The following is an 18,832-nucleotide window of genomic DNA, read 5'->3' as shown; positions in this document are numbered from 1 at the left end:
ACCCCCCCACACATACAGCAGACGGGTCACCCCCCCCCACACACATACAGCAGATGGTTCACCCTCCCCCCCACATATACAGCAGACGGGCCACCCCCCCCACAGACAGCCGACTGGTCACCCCCCCCCCACATACAGCCGACTGGTCACCCCCCCCCCACATACAGCCGACTGGTCACCCCCCCCCACATACAGCCGACTGGTCAACCCCCTCACATACAGCCGACTGGTCAACCCCCCCACATACAGCCGACTGGTCACCCCCCCCACATACAGCCGACTGGCCACCCCCACCCCCCCACAGACAGCAGACTGGTCACCCCCCCCCCCACATACAGCCGACTGGTCACCCCCCCACATACAGCAGACGGGTCACCCCCCACATACAGCAAACGGGTCACCCCCCCCACATACAGCAAACGGGTCACCCCCCCACATACAGCAAACGGGTCACCCCCCCACATACAGCAGACGGGTCACCCCCCCACATACAGCAGACGGGTCACCCCCCCCACATACAGCAGACGGGTCACCCCCCCCCACATACAGCAGACGGGTCACCCCCCCCCACATACAGCCGACTGGTCACCCCCCCCCACATACAGCCGACTGGTCACCCCCCCCACATACAGCCGACTGGTCAACCCCCCCACATACAGCCGACTGGTCAACCCCCCCACATACAGCCGACTGGTCACCCCCCCCCCACATACAGCCGACTGGTCACCCCCCCCCCCCCCACATACAGCCGACTGGTCACCCCCCCCACATACAGCAGACGGGTCACCCCGCCCCCACATACAGCAGACGGGTCACCCCGCCCCCACATACAGCAGACGGGTCACCCCGCCCCCACATACAGCAGACGGGTCACCCCGCCCCCACATACAGCAGACGGGTCACCCCCCCCACATACAGCAGACGGGTCACTCCGCCCCCACATACAGCAGACAGGTCACCCCCCCACATACAGCAGACGGGTCACCCCCCACATACAGCAGACGGGTCACCCCCCCACATACAGCAAATGGGTCACCCCCACATACAGCAGACGGGTCACCCCCCCACATACAGCAGTCGGGTCACCCCCCCACATACAGCAGACGGGACGGGTCACCCCCCCCACGTACAGCAGACGGGTCACCCCCCCACATACAGCAGACGGGTCACCCCCCCCACACACATACAGCAGACGGGTCACCCCCCCCACACACATACAGCAGACGGGTCACCCCCCCCACACACCTACAGCAGACGGGTCACCCCCCACACATACAGCAGACGGTTCACCCTCCCCCCCACATATACAGCAGACGGGCCACCCCCCCCCACATACAGCCGACTGGTCACCCCCCCCCACATACAGCCGACTGGTCCCCCCCCCCCACATACAGCCGACTGGTCAACCCCCCCACATACAGCCGACTGGTCACCCCCCCCCCCACATACAGCCGACTGGTCACCCCCCCCCCCCCACATACAGCAGACGGGTCACCCCGCCCCCACATACAGCAGACGGGTCACCCCCCCCCACATACAGCAGACGGGTCACCCCCCACATACAGCAGACGGGTCACCCCCCCACATACAGCAAATGGGTCACCCCCCCCCCCCCCCACATACAGCAAACGGGTCACCCCCCCCCCACATTCTGTCATGGCAAAGGGTGAAGTTTGCAGCATTAGATAGTGAAGACCTAATCAGTTGCCTAGGAGTGTTATTTGCTCTCCTATAACCGCACTGACATTAGGTAGTTGCTAGATTAGCAATCCTCTCATCTATCCTCCTCTATGTAATCCCCCCGTCCTCTCAGCAGGGCCCGGGAGCCCCCATTACGCTCCTCCCTCCTATGAGCCGCCCGCAGCCTGACACTAGATAACGTCTCCCTCCGTGCTCACATCCCATAATCCCCGCATTGTCATCACCTGTTCCTGCTCCGTTCTCCGCGCCGCAGACCACAGCTCAGCGCCGCCTGCACACGTCACCAAGCAGCGGCCGGCGCCTGGGAATGACGTCACCACGCCACACAGCACGTACAGCGCCCCGCCCCCTCCGGTGCTTATTCAAGGCTGCCTGCCTCCGCTCGAACGAACCGTCAGCAAGAAACATCCTGACTGGCGGCCTCAGCAGCGCTCAGTGACGGGGGAGGAAGAGGAATTTCACACTCTAGTGAAATGTGTGTTTGTGAGTGTAGATAGGGTCTACCATTAAAGTCAATGGGACTGGAGAAGCATTGAGCCAACCTGGACACGTGTTCTGTCACACCTGGCCCAGTATCGGGCTAGCTGCAGTGGTTTCTGAGCTTCAGCTGTGTCCCCCATGAGACTGTCATGTTGTCAGGATCCAAGAAGTATCGTTTCTCCTTGCCGAGAGTGACATGACTTTACATCAGCAACATTTTGGAACCAAATTTTTTTTTGTTAGGGAGTTATAAGGGTTAAAAGTTAAACAGCGATTTCTCATTTTTTCAACAACTTTTAAAAAACCATTTTTTGTAGGGACCACATCATATTTGAAGTCACTTTGAGAGGCTTAAAGGATTTAAAATACCCAAAAGTGACACACCTAAAAACTACACCCCCCCCAAGGTACTCAAAACCACATTCAAGAAGTTTATTAACCCTTCAGGTGCTTCACAGGAATTAACGGAATGTGGAAGGAAAAAAATAACATTTAACTTTTTTTTCCACATAATGATCTTTTAGCAACATTTTTTTTATTTTTACAAGGATAAAAGAAGAAAATGGACCACTAAAGTTGTTGTGCAATTCCTTCTGAATACACTGATACCCCATATGTGGGAGAAAACCACTGTTTGGGCGCACGGCAGGGCTCAGAAGGGAAGGAGCGCCGTTTGACTTTTTCAAACCAAAATTGGCTGGAATTGAGATTGAACGCCATGTTGCGTTTGGAGAGCCCCTGATGTACCTAAACAGTGGAAAACTGCCACAAATGACCCCATTTTGGAAACTAGACCCTTCAAGGAACTTATCTAGCTATGTGTTGAGCACTTTGAACCCCCAGGTGCTTCACAGAAGTTTAGAACGTAGAGGCGTGAAAATAAAAAAATCACATTTTTTCCCCAAAAATGATCTTTTAGCAACAATTTTTTTATCTTCACAAGTGTAAAAGGAGAAAATGGACCACTAAAGTTGTTGATCAATTTATCCTGAATACACTGATACCCCATATGTGGGGGAAAACCACTGTTTGGGCGCACGGCAGGGCTCGGAAGGGAAGGAGTGCCATTTGACTTTTTCAAACCAAAATTGGCTGGAATTGAGATCGGACACCATGTTGCGTTTGGAGAGCCCCTGATGTACCTAAACAGTGGAAAACCACCACAAGTGACCCCATTTTGGAAATTAGACCCTTCAAGGAACTTATCTAGCTTTTTGATGAGCACCGTGAACCTCCAAGTGCCTCACCAAAAATTATAATGATGAGTCGTAAAAAAAAATAGAGCACATTTTTTCCACAAAAATGATCTTTTAGCTATGATTTTTTTGTTTTCCAAAGGGTTATAGGACAAAATAGACAGAAAAAGATGTTGTGCAACTTTTCACGAGTACGCCGATACCCCATATGTGGGGAAAAACCACTGTTTGGGCGCATGGCAGAGCTCGGAAGGGAAGGAGCACCATTTGGAATGCAGACTTAGATGGATTGGTCTGCAGGCATCATGTTGCATTTGCAGAGCCCCTGATGTACCTAAACAGTGGAAATCCTCCACAAGTGACCCCATTTTGAAAACTGGACCTCCCAAGGAATTTAGATATGTGGTGAGCACCGTAAACCTCCAAGTGCCTCACCAAAAATTATAACGATGAGTCGTGAAAAAAAAATAAAGCACATTTTTTCCACAAAAATGATCTTTTAGCTACGATTTTTTTATTTTCCCAAGGGTTATAGGACTAAATAAACAGAAAAAGATGATGTGCAATTTTTCACGAGTACGCCGATACCCCATATGTGGGGAAAAACCACTGTTTGGGGAGCATGGCAGAGCTCGGAAGGGAAGGAGCACCATTTGGAATGCAGACTTAGATGGATTGGTCTGCAGGCATCACGTTGCATTTGCAGAGCCCCTGATGTAACTAAACAGTGGAAATCCTCCACAAGTGACCCCATTTTGAAAACTGGACCTCCCAAGGAATTTATTTAGATATATGGTGAGCACCGTAAACCTCCAAGTGCCTCACTCCACAAGTGACCCCATTTTGGAAACTACACCCCTGAAGGAATATATCTAGAGGCATAGTTTCATAGTATTGATTATAATTCTTTTGGTTTTACTGGTGTATGAATTTCTAATGTGGCGGTATGTGTAAGATGTGCGGGGTACATCAGGTAATAAGTGTGTTGTGTCAACAGGGTATAAACTAATTTTATTAATTTGTGGACGTGTTGTATGCTTTGAAGCAATCCTTAATGCAAAGGCCAGGTTTCTCAGGGCAGGTTTCACAATGTTAAATTGTGTCCTTTCGGATTCCCCTCTTGGAACATACTCTGCACCGTTTTTGTGATCGTCCTGTCCTCGCTGTTTGGGGAACCTGTCCTGGGAAATGTTGACCTGGGTCAATACGGGCACTATCAGATTCAGAAGTACTGGGACCCTCACCTCCCTGAGTGCCAAACATTAGGTCCTTGATGACTACCTCCTGAAACTGAAGGAAGGTCCCCGTATTGCCTGCAGATCGGGACAGCACAAAAGCATTGTACAGTGCCATCTGTACAATGTGCACGGCCAATTTTTTGTACCATACGTAAGCTTTTCTCATGGCACTGTATGGTTGGAGGACCTGATCTGAGAGATCCACACCCCCCATGTACTGATTGTAATCCAGGATACAATCTGACTTTGGGACTTGTGTTGTGGTCCCACGAACAGTGACAAGGGTGCTGTTGTCACGGTGTATGGTGGTCAGGATAAGGACATCCCTTTTGTCCTTATACTTGACCACCAGCATGTTGTCGCTGCATTTGGCTCTGCTTTCGCCTTTTTTCAGCATTTGCCCAATTAGCGGCATAGGGAGGCCTCGCTGATTTTTTTCGCACGGTGCCACATGCAGCTGTACTACTGGCAGAGAGGGCCTTGAAGAGTGGGATGCTGGTGTAAAAGTTGTCAATGTGGAGGTGATAACCCTTATCCAGCAGTGGGTGCAGCAATTCCCACACAATTTTCCCACTCACTCCCAGGATGGGGGGGGCATTCAGGGGGTTAATCTGGGTGTCCTTCCCCTCGTAGACCCTAAATCTGTGGGTAAACCCTGAGGTACTCTCGCACAGTTTGTACAGCTTTATTCCGTACCTGGACCTCTTACTGGGCAGGTACTGTCGGAATTTTAGCCTCCCTTTGAAATGAACGAGAGATTCATCAATAGCGATGTCCCTCTGGGGTGTGTACGCCTCAGCAAATTTTCTGCTGAAGTGTTCAATCACTGGCCGAATTTTATATAGACGATCAAAGTTTGGATCGTCTCGGGGAGGACACTGCGCATTATCACTGAAATGCAAAAATTTTTGGATCCCTTCAAATCGTGTCCTTTTCATGGCCATGCGGAATACCGGTGTACTGTAGAGAATGTCAGTACTCCAGTATTGCCGAAGCTTTGGCTTTTTGATTATGGCCATATGCAGCACAATTCCCCAAAATGTCATCATCTCTGCTGCATTTACGGGGGTCCATCTGGCATAAGATGACGTGGGATTTAGGGTGAAAAATTGTTGGGCATACAGGTTCATCTGGGCCATCGTAATATTTATTTCATCACTGAAAAAGAATTTGAAGAAGTCAATTTCAGTGAGGCCAGTTGTGTCAAACTGGATTCCTGAGCTGCTGCTGAAATCCGGAATGACTGGCTGAAAATTTTCAGGGGGTGCAATCCATACAGGATCGATTGCTGCAGGAGTTGCCTGGGTCCTACGGCGCCTTGTTGGGGGTCCTTCCTCACCAGATGAGGAGGAGGAGGAAAAGAGGAATGTGGGATCTTCCTCACTGGCTGTATCCGTGTCGGACGCAAGGATGGCGTAAGCCTCCTCTGGTGAATAGCGCCTTGTTGAGGAATGGGCCATTTTTTTTTTTTCCCCAAACCCTGGGGATGTGTGTGTAAGTGGTTCTTTTACACGTGTAATGTGTGGGCCTTGTGTATAGGGTACTCTTTATTAGAGAGAAAAAACAAGTAGTGAGAAAAAATGTAGAAGAAACAAGAAAAAAAGATGAAAAGAAAAATCAATGTAAAAAAATAAGTTTGTATAAAAAAAAAGTATAAATTTACCCTACGCAACTAAATTTTTTTTTTGCAAAAGAAAAAACGAACGCCACTAACAGTGTGACGTACGCTCCCCTAATGCACTCGCTAAAAATTAGGTGACGCAACTAGCTATTCTTTTTACAAAAAAAAGCGAACGCCACTAACAGTGACGTACGCTCCCCTAATGCACTCGCTAAAAATTAGGCGACACAACTATTCTTGTTACAAAAAAAAAAAGCAAATGCCACTAACAGTGTGACGTACGCTCCCCTAATGAACGCGCTAAAAATTAGATGATGCAACTAATTATTCTTTTTACAAAAGAAAAGCGAACGCCACTAACAGTGTGACGTACGCTCCCCTAATGCACTAGAGATTATCTGGCGATAGCAGATTTTTTTATGCAAAAAAGACGCTACCTCTCTACCTATAAAACTACTCAGTACGATTTTTTTTTTTCTAAAAGATGATCGGTCGTCACTAACGCTGTGACGCCGGCTACACTAACACGCTACCACTAAACTACTCTGTACAATTTTTTTTTTTTCTCTAAAAAAAAAAAAAAAGACCGGTCGTCACGAACGCTGTGACACCAGCTAATCTACGTCTAAAACTACACTGTACTAACTACTATTATTATATTTTTGTAAAAGAAAAAAAAAATCGGACGTCGCTTAGACTGCGAAGTCCGTTACACTAACTAGCTAAAAAATAAAAGTCCTGTAGCGCAGTCTCTGATCAGCAGCGATACTGATCAAAGAGCTGCGGACACAGGAAGAGCACGAATGCTTTGCGCGGGACGCCGCGCACAGGAAAAAACGCAAAAAAGTGCGCAAAAAATTGAATTGGAGGGGGGTACTGGAACAGGGATGGAGGAACGTCACCAAACACTGACGCCGGCTACGCTACCTTGTTACGTCTAAAACTACACTGTACTAACAATTTTTTTTCTAAAAAAAAAAACGGACGTCGCTTAGACTGCAATGTCCGCTACGCTAACTAACTAAAAAAAAAAGTCCTGTGGCGCAGTCTCTGATCAGCAGCGATACTGATCAGAGCGCTGTGGACACAGGAAGAGCATGAATGCTCTGCGCGGGATGCCGCGCACAGGAAAAAAAGCGCAAAAAAGTGCGCCAAAAATTTCATTGGTAGGGGGTACTGGAACAGGGATGGGGGGAAAGGGGGATGGGAAAGGGGTGGGGGAGGAGCTGCTGTGATCACAGGCCTCACAGCAGGCAGATGGCAGCAGAGAGCACACAGCACGGAGCACAAGCTGGAGCAGGAGATCAGCACAGGAGGCAGGAGATCGCAGGGACGATCGCACTGGCCACCAATGGATTCCTTCACTCAGGTGACACAGAGGGGCTTAGAACACCGCTCTGCACGCCAAATCTGAGAGAAAGATGGCGTGCAGGGCGGTGATCGGTATTTTAAATTAACCCCTTTGGCGCTGATTGGCTAGAAGCTATTGTTCAGCCAATCAGCGCCATAGGGGTTAATCAGGTGAGGTGACGTGCGAATCACCCCATCTACTGTGACAGCTATGATTGGTGCGACGTCACACAGCATCAATCACAGCCTGTCACATGCTTTTTTTTTTTTTAAAACTTTATTATGTCGCTGTGATTGGCTGGTCAGAATTGACCAGCCAATCACAGCGATCGCTGATGCGGGGGGGGGGGGGAGGTGTGCAGGCACCCGGGGCTGTGTGCAGGGATTGTCTGCTGTCAGGGACAGCAGACATCGGAACCCGATCACCGCGCGATGCCGCGCGGTGACCGGAAAATGGCGGCACCGTACTAGTACTGCGGCTGGCACAAATGCAGTGCTGGCAGCGCAGTACTAGTACGGCGCATGGCGCGAAGGGGTTAAAGCCACAATGCTCCTCTGGGAAATATGCTAATTATGCAAATTGTCTCTTCAGAGAGGAAGAGACCTAGTACCCTGAAACTCGGTGTCTGCAAATTGAGATTCTGGTTTGGCTATTATCCTACGTCATGTGACAAGGCTCGTTAAAGGGTCGACATTGACTTTCAGGATTGCTACTTCCCATAGGTGGCACTAGAGTTCTAGTCCTCTTCCTCTCTGAAGAGACAATTTGCATAATTAGCATATTTCCCAGAGGAGCATTGCAGCTTTAAGTCTCCTCATCTCGACATGCTTATCATGTCTCTCTCCGCAAGGAGAAACAATACTTCTTGGATCCCGGTCAGACGCCTCTCACACAGCCAAACCAGATCTCAATTTGCAGACACTGTTTCGGGGTACTGCCCCTCATCAGTGCAAAGTGGAGATCTGGTTTGGCTATTATCCTAAGTCATATGACAAGGCTTGTTAAAGGGTCAACAATGATTTGTTGGATTGCTACCTTCCAATAGGTGACACTAGAGTTCTAGTTTTCTTCTCTGAAGAGACAATTTGCCTAATTCACTTAAAGGGCCACTGTCACCCCCTCCAGCCGTTATAAACTAAAAGAGCCACCTTGTGCAGCAGTAATGCTGCATTCTAACAAGGTGGCTCTTTTAGTTTTTGCTTCTGTTATTCCCTCAAAGCGTTTTATAATTTTCCCCAAATACCTATCTTTGTACCAGGAGGCAGGTCTGAAGCCTCCTCTTTGAAGCGCCCAACTGCCGTCACTCATCTTGTCTGGGGCAATTGTCGCCGCCCCCTCAGCGCTGTTATCGTCCAAAATCCGGCGCCTGCGCTCTGCTCTTCTGCCTGGAGCAGGCGCATAGAGCATTGGCCGTCCTAACTCTGATGCCGGGTTCCGGTCTGCGCCTGTGCGGGCAGTGCGGCCACCCTGTTACTGAATCCCCGCCCTGCACTGTGTTATGCATTATGCACAGTGCGGGGCTGGGATTCCTGGGCATGCGCACTGAACTTGTCAGACGGCCCCCAGGTCCCCTGCCTTTCAGTGCCGGTCTGTGCAGCTGATCCATCCTCCTTCCAATCGCCGGCAAGGATACTTGTATATTCCTGCAAGGATGGATCAGCTGCACAGACCGATGCTGGAAGGCGGGGGGCCGTCTGACAAGCACCCACTCTGGCGCCATGGGGGTGACTCAGTAATGCTCCAGATACAGCATGCTTTTAATGTGGTCTTGCTTTTAGTTCATTTAGGAGGCCTTTATGGCACAGCGAATATAAAAAACGTAGTGTAGGACTGCCCCAATATGAGATTGCCGTGAAGAGGCTGGGTGGCTCAAAGAATTGATCAATTGTTTGCTAAATGTCTCATTTTGAAAATACAGTTAGAAATTAATATGTGCATTTGCACTTTATGTATTGCGTCTTAACCTTAGGCTGCGCTGGCTTCTCCCCTTTTTTGCTCTGTTATTGGTAAGTGGCTGACCACCACTGTTGCCGTGCGCCGCGCCTGGTTATGTGCGCCATTCTTTCTGTGTCTCAGTGATTGATAGGCTGCTGTACACACACACAGCAGCCCTGCCCTGCCTCAGGCTTTGTTTAATTATGCACCTGTGTCTCAGCCTGTCTCGCTCTTCATCTGTGGTTCTGGATGGGCAGTGTGGAGGTTGGATCCGAAATGTCTGTCTGGACCTGGTCAACCTTTATCCTCGCTTGCCCACTCTGGCGCCATGGGGGTGACTCTAGTAATGCTCCAGGTACAGCATGCTTTTAATGTGGTCTTGCTTTTAGTTCATTTAGGAGGCCTTTATGGCACAGCGAATATAAAAAACGTAGTGTAGGACTGCCCCAATATGAGAATGCCGTGAAGAGGCGGGGTGGCTCAAAGAATTGATCAATTGTTTGCTAAATGTCTCATTTTGAAAATACAGTTAGAAATTAATATGTGCATTTGCACTTTATGTATTGCGTCTTAACCTTAGGCTGCGCTGGCTTCTCCCCTTTTTGGCTCCAAAATAAAAAAGAGACGCATTTGCCAGTGTGTTTTCGCTGTCAGACGTCTGATGTATGTGTGGCCTACAAAATGTGGAAATTCAGGCCTACATTCAGCTGTATTTGATATCTGTTACCCTAGTTCAGTACACTATTTCAGTTTACAAAATTAACAGGTCACATATCGAACAGTGTTGTATCTTGTTAAAAATACTTCTCTTTCAAGTTGTTAGGGCTGCTTCGTTACTGTTAAATGCTCCAACTCCAATTACCACCATCATCATCTGGCAGTCACTGCGTACATAGAGGCACTCTGCCTCTGTATTACGAAGGCATGTGCTCCCACCAATAAAAGCTTTACTGCCAGATAGCGAGGAGCCAAGTTCACAGTGATCGCCAGAAAGCGAGGCACCGTGCGCTCCAGCGCACGTTCACAGTAGAGAGACAGTTCATGTTCAGCTTTGCAAAACAATAATTAAAGGCCACAGAGGAATGACAGAGGACGTTGGTATGGTCAGCAAGGTACTCCCTCAGCATTTTCCAAAACAAAGCACTTCTTGTGAGAGTCCTCCACGCCTCAGAGCCAGGGCGATAGGAGGGTGTGAGAAAACTCTCCCCAAACTTTGTCAGTGTTCCACTGCCTCTGCTGGATTGGAGTTGTCTCTCTCACCTGTATGACTTGCTTGGCCAGCGAACTGTGACCTCTTCTGCCAGTGTTTTCAGATGGGAATTGTTTTAATAATTCAGCATCAAGAAGGGCCCTATGGTCCTCCAACATTGTACTACACCTGTCTGCCTCTGGAATAAGAGAAATTAAGTTCTCCTTGTACCGTGGGTCTGGAAGTGTCACCAATCAGTATTCCCTGTCACCCAAAATTTTAAGAACGCGAGGGTAACGGGAAAGGCAGAACATAAACTCAGGCATGCATGCAAGACTGCTAACAGTCGATACTTCCGTGTCATCACCAGGAGGACAACTGACCATGCTCTCCTCCATGTCCTCCGGCCTCCACAACATTCAACAAACCTCAGTAATATCATTGCAAATACATCCTTGTAAATACTATCTACAATGAGGAGGGGGAGATAAAAACTACAAGGGAATGCAAGTTGAGCAGGATTTTTTTGGGGGGTTTAATTATTGTTCTCGTTGTTACTTTGTGTAGATTGTAAGCTGTCACGAGCAGGGTTGTTTTATTTCTGTTTAATTATTGTAATCGTTGTTACTTAAGACTGTTGTGTTTGAAACTGTAAATATGTTGACGCTATAAAAATAAGTATAAATATTTATATTATAACAGAAGCAGGATGGAGGTGTTAATTATGGCGCCATTGCTGCTCACCATCATTATTATTATTATACATTTTTATAGTGCCATTTATTCCATGGTGCTTTACATGTGAATACGAGGCAAATATAGACAAATACATTAAACATGAGCAGATAACAGGCACACGGGTACATAGAGGGAGGACCCTGCCCGCGAGGGCTCACAGTCTGCAGGGGATGGGTGATGAAACACTAGGAGAGGGTAGGGCAGGTTGCGCGGCGGTTCAGTAACTTCAGGATCACTGCAGGCTGTAGGCTTGTCGGAAGAGGTGGGTCTTCAGGTTCTTTTTGAAGGTTTCTATGGTAGGCGAGAGTCTGATGTGTTGGGGTAGAGAGTTCCAGAGTATGGGGCAAGCACGGGAGAAGTCTTGGATGCGGTTGTGGGAAGAAGAGATGAGAGGGGAGTAGAGAAGGAGGTCTTGAGAGGATCGGAGGTTGCGTGTAGGTAGGTACCGGGAGACCATGTCACAGATGTATGGAGGAGAAAGGTTGTGGATGGCTTTGTATGTCATTGTGAGGGTTCTGAACTGGAGTCTCTGGGCGATAGGAAGCCAGTGAAGGGCTTGACATAGGGGAGAGGCTGGGGAATAGCGGGGAGACAGGTAGATTAGTCGGGCAGCAGAGTGTAGGATGGATTGGAGCGGTGCCAGAGTGCTAGAGGGGAGTCCAGAGAGTAGGAGGTTGCAGTAGTCGAGGCGGGAGATGATAAGGGCATGCACTAGCGTTTTTGCGGTGTCGCGGTCAAGGAAAGCACGGATCCGGGAAATATTTTTGAGTTTGAGACGGCAGGAGGAGGCAAGGGCTTGGATATGTGGCTTGAAAGAGAGGGCAGAGTCGAGGATCACCTCGAGGCACCCGGCGTGTGGGACTGGGGAAAGTAAGCAGCCATTGACATTGATGGATAGGTCTGGTGGAAGGGTAGAGTGAGATGGGGGAAAGATGATGAATTCTGTTTTGTCCATGTTCAGTTGTAGAAAGTGAGCAGAAAAGAAGGCTGAAATAGCAGACAGACAGTGCGGGATTTTGGTAAGTAAGGAGGTGAGGTCAGGTCTGGATAGGTAGATCTGCGTGTCATCAGCGTAGAGATGGTACTGCATACCGTGGGATTCTATGAGCTGTCCCAAGCCGAAAGTGTAGATGGAGAAGAGTAGGGGTCCTAGAACAGAGCCTTGAGGAACACCGACTGACAAGGGGCGAAGTGAGGAGGTGGTGTGGGGGAGGGAGACACTGAATGTTCGGTCTGTCAGATATGATGAGATCCAGGAAAGGGCCAAGTCTGTGATGCCAAGAGATGAGAGAATTTGTAGCAAAAGGGAGTGGTCCACAGTGTCAAAGGCAGAAGACAGGTCCAGGAGAAGGAGGACAGAGTAGTGTCGCTTGCTCCTGGCAGTTAGTAGGTCATTGGTGACTTTAGTTAGGGCAGTTTCAGATGAGTGATGGGGACGGAAGCCTGATTGTAACCGATCAAAGAGGGAGCAGGAGGAGAGGTGGGAGGACAGCTCAAGATGGACGTGTTGCTCCAGCAATTTGGAGGCATAAGGGAAAAGAGATATCGGGCGATAGCTAGACACAGAGGATGGGTCGAGGGAGGGCTTTTTGAGGATGGGTGTGATCTTGGCATGCTTGAAGGATGAGGGGAAGACACCTGTTGTGAGTGAGAGGTTGAAGAGGTGCGTTAGGGTTGGGATGAAGACCATGGAAAGGTTAGGGATGAGGTGGGATGGGAGCGGGTCAAGCGTGCAGGTGGTGAGGTGTGATCTTGACAGGAGGGTGGAGAGCTGATCTTCTGTCATGGTGGAGAAGCTGGTTTTGGAGGAGCAGGGTTGAGCAGCTAAGAGGGGCAGTGGGCGCTGTGGGCCAAAGCTTTCTCTGATCGTATCGATCTTCTGTTTAATGAAAGAGGCGAAGTCTTCAGCAGAAATGAGGGGGGAGGGAGGAGGTGCTGGGGGACGGAGTAGAGAATTGAAAGTGTTGAAAAGCTGTTTAGGGTTGTGAGACAGGGAGGATATGAGAGATGAGAAGTAAGTTTGTTTTGCGGCAGTGAGCGCAGACTTGAAGCTGGCGAGGGACTGCTTGTATGTAGTGAAGTGGTCGGCAGAGCGGGATTGCTTCCATCTCCGCTCAGCAATCCTGGAAGCCCGTCTCAATTCTTTGGTCAGGCTGGTCAGCCAGGGCTGCCTGTTAATTGTACGAGTTTTACTATGCATGAGTGGGGCGGCCGAATCAAGTGTTGCTGTTATTGTGGTGTTATAAAAAGTGGCAGCAGCATCTGTGTCATGAAGGGAGGCTATGTCTGTGAGAGGGAGAAGGGACCCCGAGAGTGATTGTAAGTTGAGATGTTTGAGATTTCTGCGAGGGAGTTTGTGGAGTGGGGGTTGCACATTAGGAGAGGAGAGGGAAGAGAATGTCAGTAGGTTGTGGTCAGACAGGGGGAGGGGTGTGTTAATGAGAGAGATTAGTAAGGGAGCAGAGGCGGGTGAAAATGAGGTCCAGCGTGTGGCCATCTTTGTAAGTGGCCTCAGAGAACAATTGAGTGAGGCCAAAGGAGGCAGTCAGTGATAGAAGTTTAGAGGCAGCTGAGGTGGAAGTGTCAATGGGGATATTGAAATCACCCATGATGATAGTGGGGATGTCGACAGAGAGGAAATGAAGTAGCCAGGTGGTGAAGTGGTCGAGAAAGGTGGAGATGGCTAGTTCTGGGGGGCGGTAGATGACAGCCAGCTGGAGGTTGGAGGGGGAGTAGATGCGGACAGAGTGCACCTCAAACGAAGGAAGATTAGCGGAGGGTGGTAGCGGGATTGGAGTAAAGGAGCAGGTGTCGGACAGGAGCAATCCAACTCCTCCACCACGTTTGTTGCTGGGGCGAGGGGTGTGAGAGGTGGAATCCGCCATAGGAGAGCGCAGCTGGAGAGGCAGAGTCAGATGGGGTGAGCCAGGTTTCAGTGAGGCCGAGGAAGGAGAGTTTGTTGGTGATGAAGAGGTCGTGGATAAATGTCAGTTTGTTGCAGATGGAGCGTGCGTTCCATAGTGCTCCAAGTAGGGGGAGCGGGGGAGTTGGGGCTGGATGAATGGGTATGAGGTTGTCGTGGTTGGGAAAACGTGGGGAGGATCGTGGCAGGGGGTTAGAAATGAGTGTGGGGATGAGTTGGGGAGGGCCGGGATTTGGGGATATGTCACCAGCGATGAGGAGTAGCAGACAGAATATTAGAAGGTGGGAGCAGGATAGGACATGATGTGGCCGTGTGTGTCTGGAGAAAAAGGATTGTATGTGGAGGAACAGTTCTGAGGAGAAGGTGAGATGGCTGGTGAGGATGGAGGAAGAAATGACTAGTTCCTTACTAGGTGGAGGGATTGCAGGAGATTGTAAGAAGGAAAGTAGTATGGGGGTGAAAGAGAAAAGAAATCGAAACATTGTAGTGGTTGGTATTGTGTTACCTTCCAGTCAATTCCAGTCCAATTCAGTCTAATTCAAAATCATAATTAAAAAGATGTAATTTAAAAGATTGAAGTTAAAAGATGAAATGCAGCAGACTGAGTCTATAGCAGACTCCTGCATGTGATTATATCCCCAGTTAAGGGCAATCAGGTGTGAATGAGGAGGTGGCTGGGTATGGGAGACCAGATGTACGGAGTTAAGCAAAGGTCATAAAGTGAGGGAGGGGGAGGACTGACCACTCAAAGAGATGCCAGGATCACACAATGAGATACATGAAAACAGGTCATGGAAAACAAGCTGATAGGTAAGAAAGCATACTAAAAGGATTATATGTGCTGCACCAAGACACTCAGATCCAGGGGAAGCATAGAAAAGCCAGTGCAATATACAGAGACATTCAGAAGCCAGGGAGAACTGGGGAAAAGTTACTGTATACCATGGAAAATCAATGCAATATATAGAGACATTCAGAAGCCAGGGAGAGCTGGGGAAAAGTTACTGCATACCATGGAAAATCAATGCAATATATAGAGACATTCAGAAGCCAGGGAGAGCTGGGGAAAAGTTACTGCATACCTGTGGGAAGAGGAGAACAGCTCGATTAGATGGTGCAGATGATGATAATATTGTAGTAGTGATAAGTAGCCAAATGCATTCTAGAATTCAGTCTAATTCAAAATCATAATTAAAAAGATGTAATTTGCAGAATCTGCAAAAACCCTAGTCCATGCCCTCATCATCTCCTGCCTTGACTACTGCAACCTCCTGCTCTGTGGCCTCCCCTCTAACACTCTCGCACCCCTCCAATCTATTCTAAACTCTGCTACCCGACTAATCCACCTGTCCCTCCGCTATTCCCCGGCCTCTCCCCTCTGTCAATCCCTTCACTGGCTCCCCATTGCCCAGAGACTCCACTACAAAACCCTAACCATGACGTACAAAGCCATCCACAACCTGTCTCCTCCATACATCTGTGACCTTGTCTCCCGGTACTCAGTGGCGTATCTAGGGGGGGGCAGCCGGGGCATGTGCCCCGGGAGCAGCTGGCAGGGGGGCGCAGTTGGGCCGCCAAATGTCTCCCCTGGCAGCTGCATTCTGCCGCCCCTGCACTCGGAGTCAGCTGTTCTCTGTGTCGGACTGTCAAGCTGACATCCGGCACAGAGACGCTGCAGCGCGCGGCTCCCAGTGTTCAATTGTACTCGTATCTTACGGACATGAGTACAATTGAACATCTGACTGCAGTGCCTGTCTAGAATGGAGCTGATTTTGGGAGGTAAGATGTCACCGGAAGGGGCGGGGCCTCCTTCAGTCCAGTGAAGACAGATAGCAGGAACCAGGAAGCTGCTGGAGTCGTGTGAGGAGGACTGAGGGTCTGCAGCATGCAGCCATGTGAGGAGATTACCGAGGTGTGTGGGGATTGGAGGGATAATGATGAGGGGCTGTGTAGTGGATGATGAGACGCTGTGGGGATTGGAGAGATAATGATGAGGTGCTGTGTAGTGGATGATGAGACGCTGTGGGGATTGGAGGGATAATGATGAGGGGCTGTGTAGTGGATGATGAGAAGCTGTGGGGATTGGAGGGATAATGATGAGGGGCTGTGTAGTGGATGATGAGACGCTGTGGGGAATGGAGGGATAATGATGAGGGGCTGTGTAGTGGATGATGAGACGCTGTGGGGAATGGAGGGATAATGATGAGGGGCTGTGTAGTGGATGATGAGAAGCTGTGGGGAATGGAGGGATAATGATGAGAGGCTGTGTAGTGGATGATGAGAAGCTGTGGGGAATGGAGGGATAATGATGAGGGGCTGTGTAGTGGATGATGAGAAGCTGTGGGGATTGGAGGGATAATGATGAGTGGCTGTGTAGTGGATGATGAGACGCTGTGGGGAATGGAGGGATAATGATGAGGGGCTGTGTAGTGGATGATGAGACGCTGTGGGGAATGGAGGGATAATGATGAGGGGCTGTGTAGTGGATGATGAGACGCTGTGGGGAATGGAGGGATAATGATGAGGGGCTGTGTAGTGGATGATGAGACGCTGTGGGGAATGGAGGGATAATGATGAGGGGCTGTGTAGTGGATGATGAGAAGCTGTGGGGAATGGAGGGATAATGATGAGAGGCTGTGTAGTGGATGATGAGAAGCTGTGGGGAATGGAGGGATAATGATGAGGGGCTGTGTAGTGGATGATGAGAAGCTGTGGGGATTGGAGGGATAATGATGAGGGGCTGTGTAGTGGATGATGAGAGGCTGTGGGGAATGGAGGGATAATGATGAGGGGCTGTGTAGTGGATGATGAGACGCTGTGGGGAATGGAGGGATAATGATGAGGGGCTGTGTAGTGGATGATGAGAGGCTGTGGGGATTGGAGGGATAATGATGAGGGGCTGTGTAGTGGATGATGAGACGCTGTGGGGATTGGAGAGATAATGATGAGGTGCTGTGTAGTGGATGATGAGACGCTGTGGGGATTGGAGGGATAATGATGAGGGGCTGTGTAGTGGATGATGAGAAGCTGTGGGGATTGGAGGGATAATGATGAGGGGCTGTGTAGTGGATGATGAGACGCTGTGGGGAATGGAGGGATAATGATGAGGGGCTGTGTAGTGGATGATGAGACGCTGTGGGGAATGGAGGGATAATGATGAGGGGCTGTGTAGTGGATGATGAGAAGCTGTGGGGAATGGAGGGATAATGATGAGAGGCTGTGTAGTGGATGATGAGAAGCTGTGGGGAATGGAGGGATAATGATGAGGGGCTGTGTAGTGGATGATGAGAAGCTGTGGGGATTGGAGGGATAATGATGAGTGGCTGTGTAGTGGATGATGAGACGCTGTGGGGAATGGAGGGATAATGATGAGGGGCTGTGTAGTGGATGATGAGACGCTGTGGGGAATGGAGGGATAATGATGAGGGGCTGTGTAGTGGATGATGAGACGCTGTGGGGAATGGAGGGATAATGATGAGGGGCTGTGTAGTGGATGATGAGACGCTGTGGGGAATGGAGGGATAATGATGAGGGGCTGTGTAGTGGATGATGAGAAGCTGTGGGGAATGGAGGGATAATGATGAGAGGCTGTGTAGTGGATGATGAGAAGCTGTGGGGAATGGAGGGATAATGATGAGGGGCTGTGTAGTGGATGATGAGAAGCTGTGGGGATTGGAGGGATAATGATGAGGGGCTGTGTAGTGGATGATGAGAGGCTGTGGGGAATGGAGGGATAATGATGAGGGGCTGTGTAGTGGATGATGAGAAGCTGTGGGGAATGGAGGGATAATGATGAGGGGCTGTGTAGTGGATGATGAGAAGCTGTGGGGATTGGAGGGATAATGATGAGTGGCTGTGTAGTGGATGATGAGACGCTGTGGGGAATGGAGGGATAATGATGAGGGGCTGTGTAGTGGATGATGAGACGCTGTGGGGAATGGAGGGATAATGATGAGGGGCTGTGTAGTGGATGATGAGACGCTGTGGGGAATGGAGGGATAATGATGAGGGGCTGTGTAGTGGATGATGAGACGCTGTGGGGAATGGAGGGATAATGATGAGGGGCTGTGTAGTGGATGATGAGACGCTGTGGGGATTGGAGGGATAATGATGAGGGGCTGTGTAGTGGATGATGAGACGCTGTGGGGAATGGAGGGATAATGATGAGGGGCTGTGTAGTGGATGATGAGACGCTGTGGGGAATGGAGGGATAATGATGAGGGGCTGTGTAGTGGATGATGAGACGCTGTGGGGATTGGAGAGATAATGATGAGGTGCTGTGTAGTGGATGATGAGACGCTGTGGGGATTGGAGAGATAATGATGAGGTGCTGTGTAGTGGATGATGAGACGCTGTGGGGATTGGAGAGATAATGATGAGGGGCTGTGTAGTGGATGATGAGAAGCTGTGGGGATTGGAGGGATAATGATGAGGGGCTGTGTAGTGGATGATGAGAAGCT

The 18,832-nt window shown here is 49.6% G+C and overlaps 1 protein-coding gene across 1 annotated transcript in view; it reads right to left on the bottom strand.

Moving 5' to 3' along the window:
• DDX42 (DEAD-box helicase 42) overlaps nucleotides 1-2,003 on the bottom strand; it is a 33,579-nt gene extending 31,576 nt beyond the window's left edge. Inside the window, exon 1 of the mRNA XM_069751291.1 lies at nucleotides 1,926-2,003. The gene's annotated coding sequence lies outside the window, so the exon portion shown is untranslated. The remainder of the gene's footprint in view (nucleotides 1-1,925) is intronic.
• Between the last annotated feature and the right edge of the window lie 16,829 nt (nucleotides 2,004-18,832).

Source organism: Ranitomeya imitator, chromosome 2 (genome assembly GCF_032444005.1).
Source record: "Ranitomeya imitator isolate aRanImi1 chromosome 2, aRanImi1.pri, whole genome shotgun sequence".
NCBI classification, from domain to species: Eukaryota; Metazoa; Chordata; class Amphibia; order Anura; family Dendrobatidae; genus Ranitomeya; species Ranitomeya imitator.
Note: the sequence above shows the minus strand (reverse complement) of the source record. Positions and strands in the feature narration are given on the sequence as shown.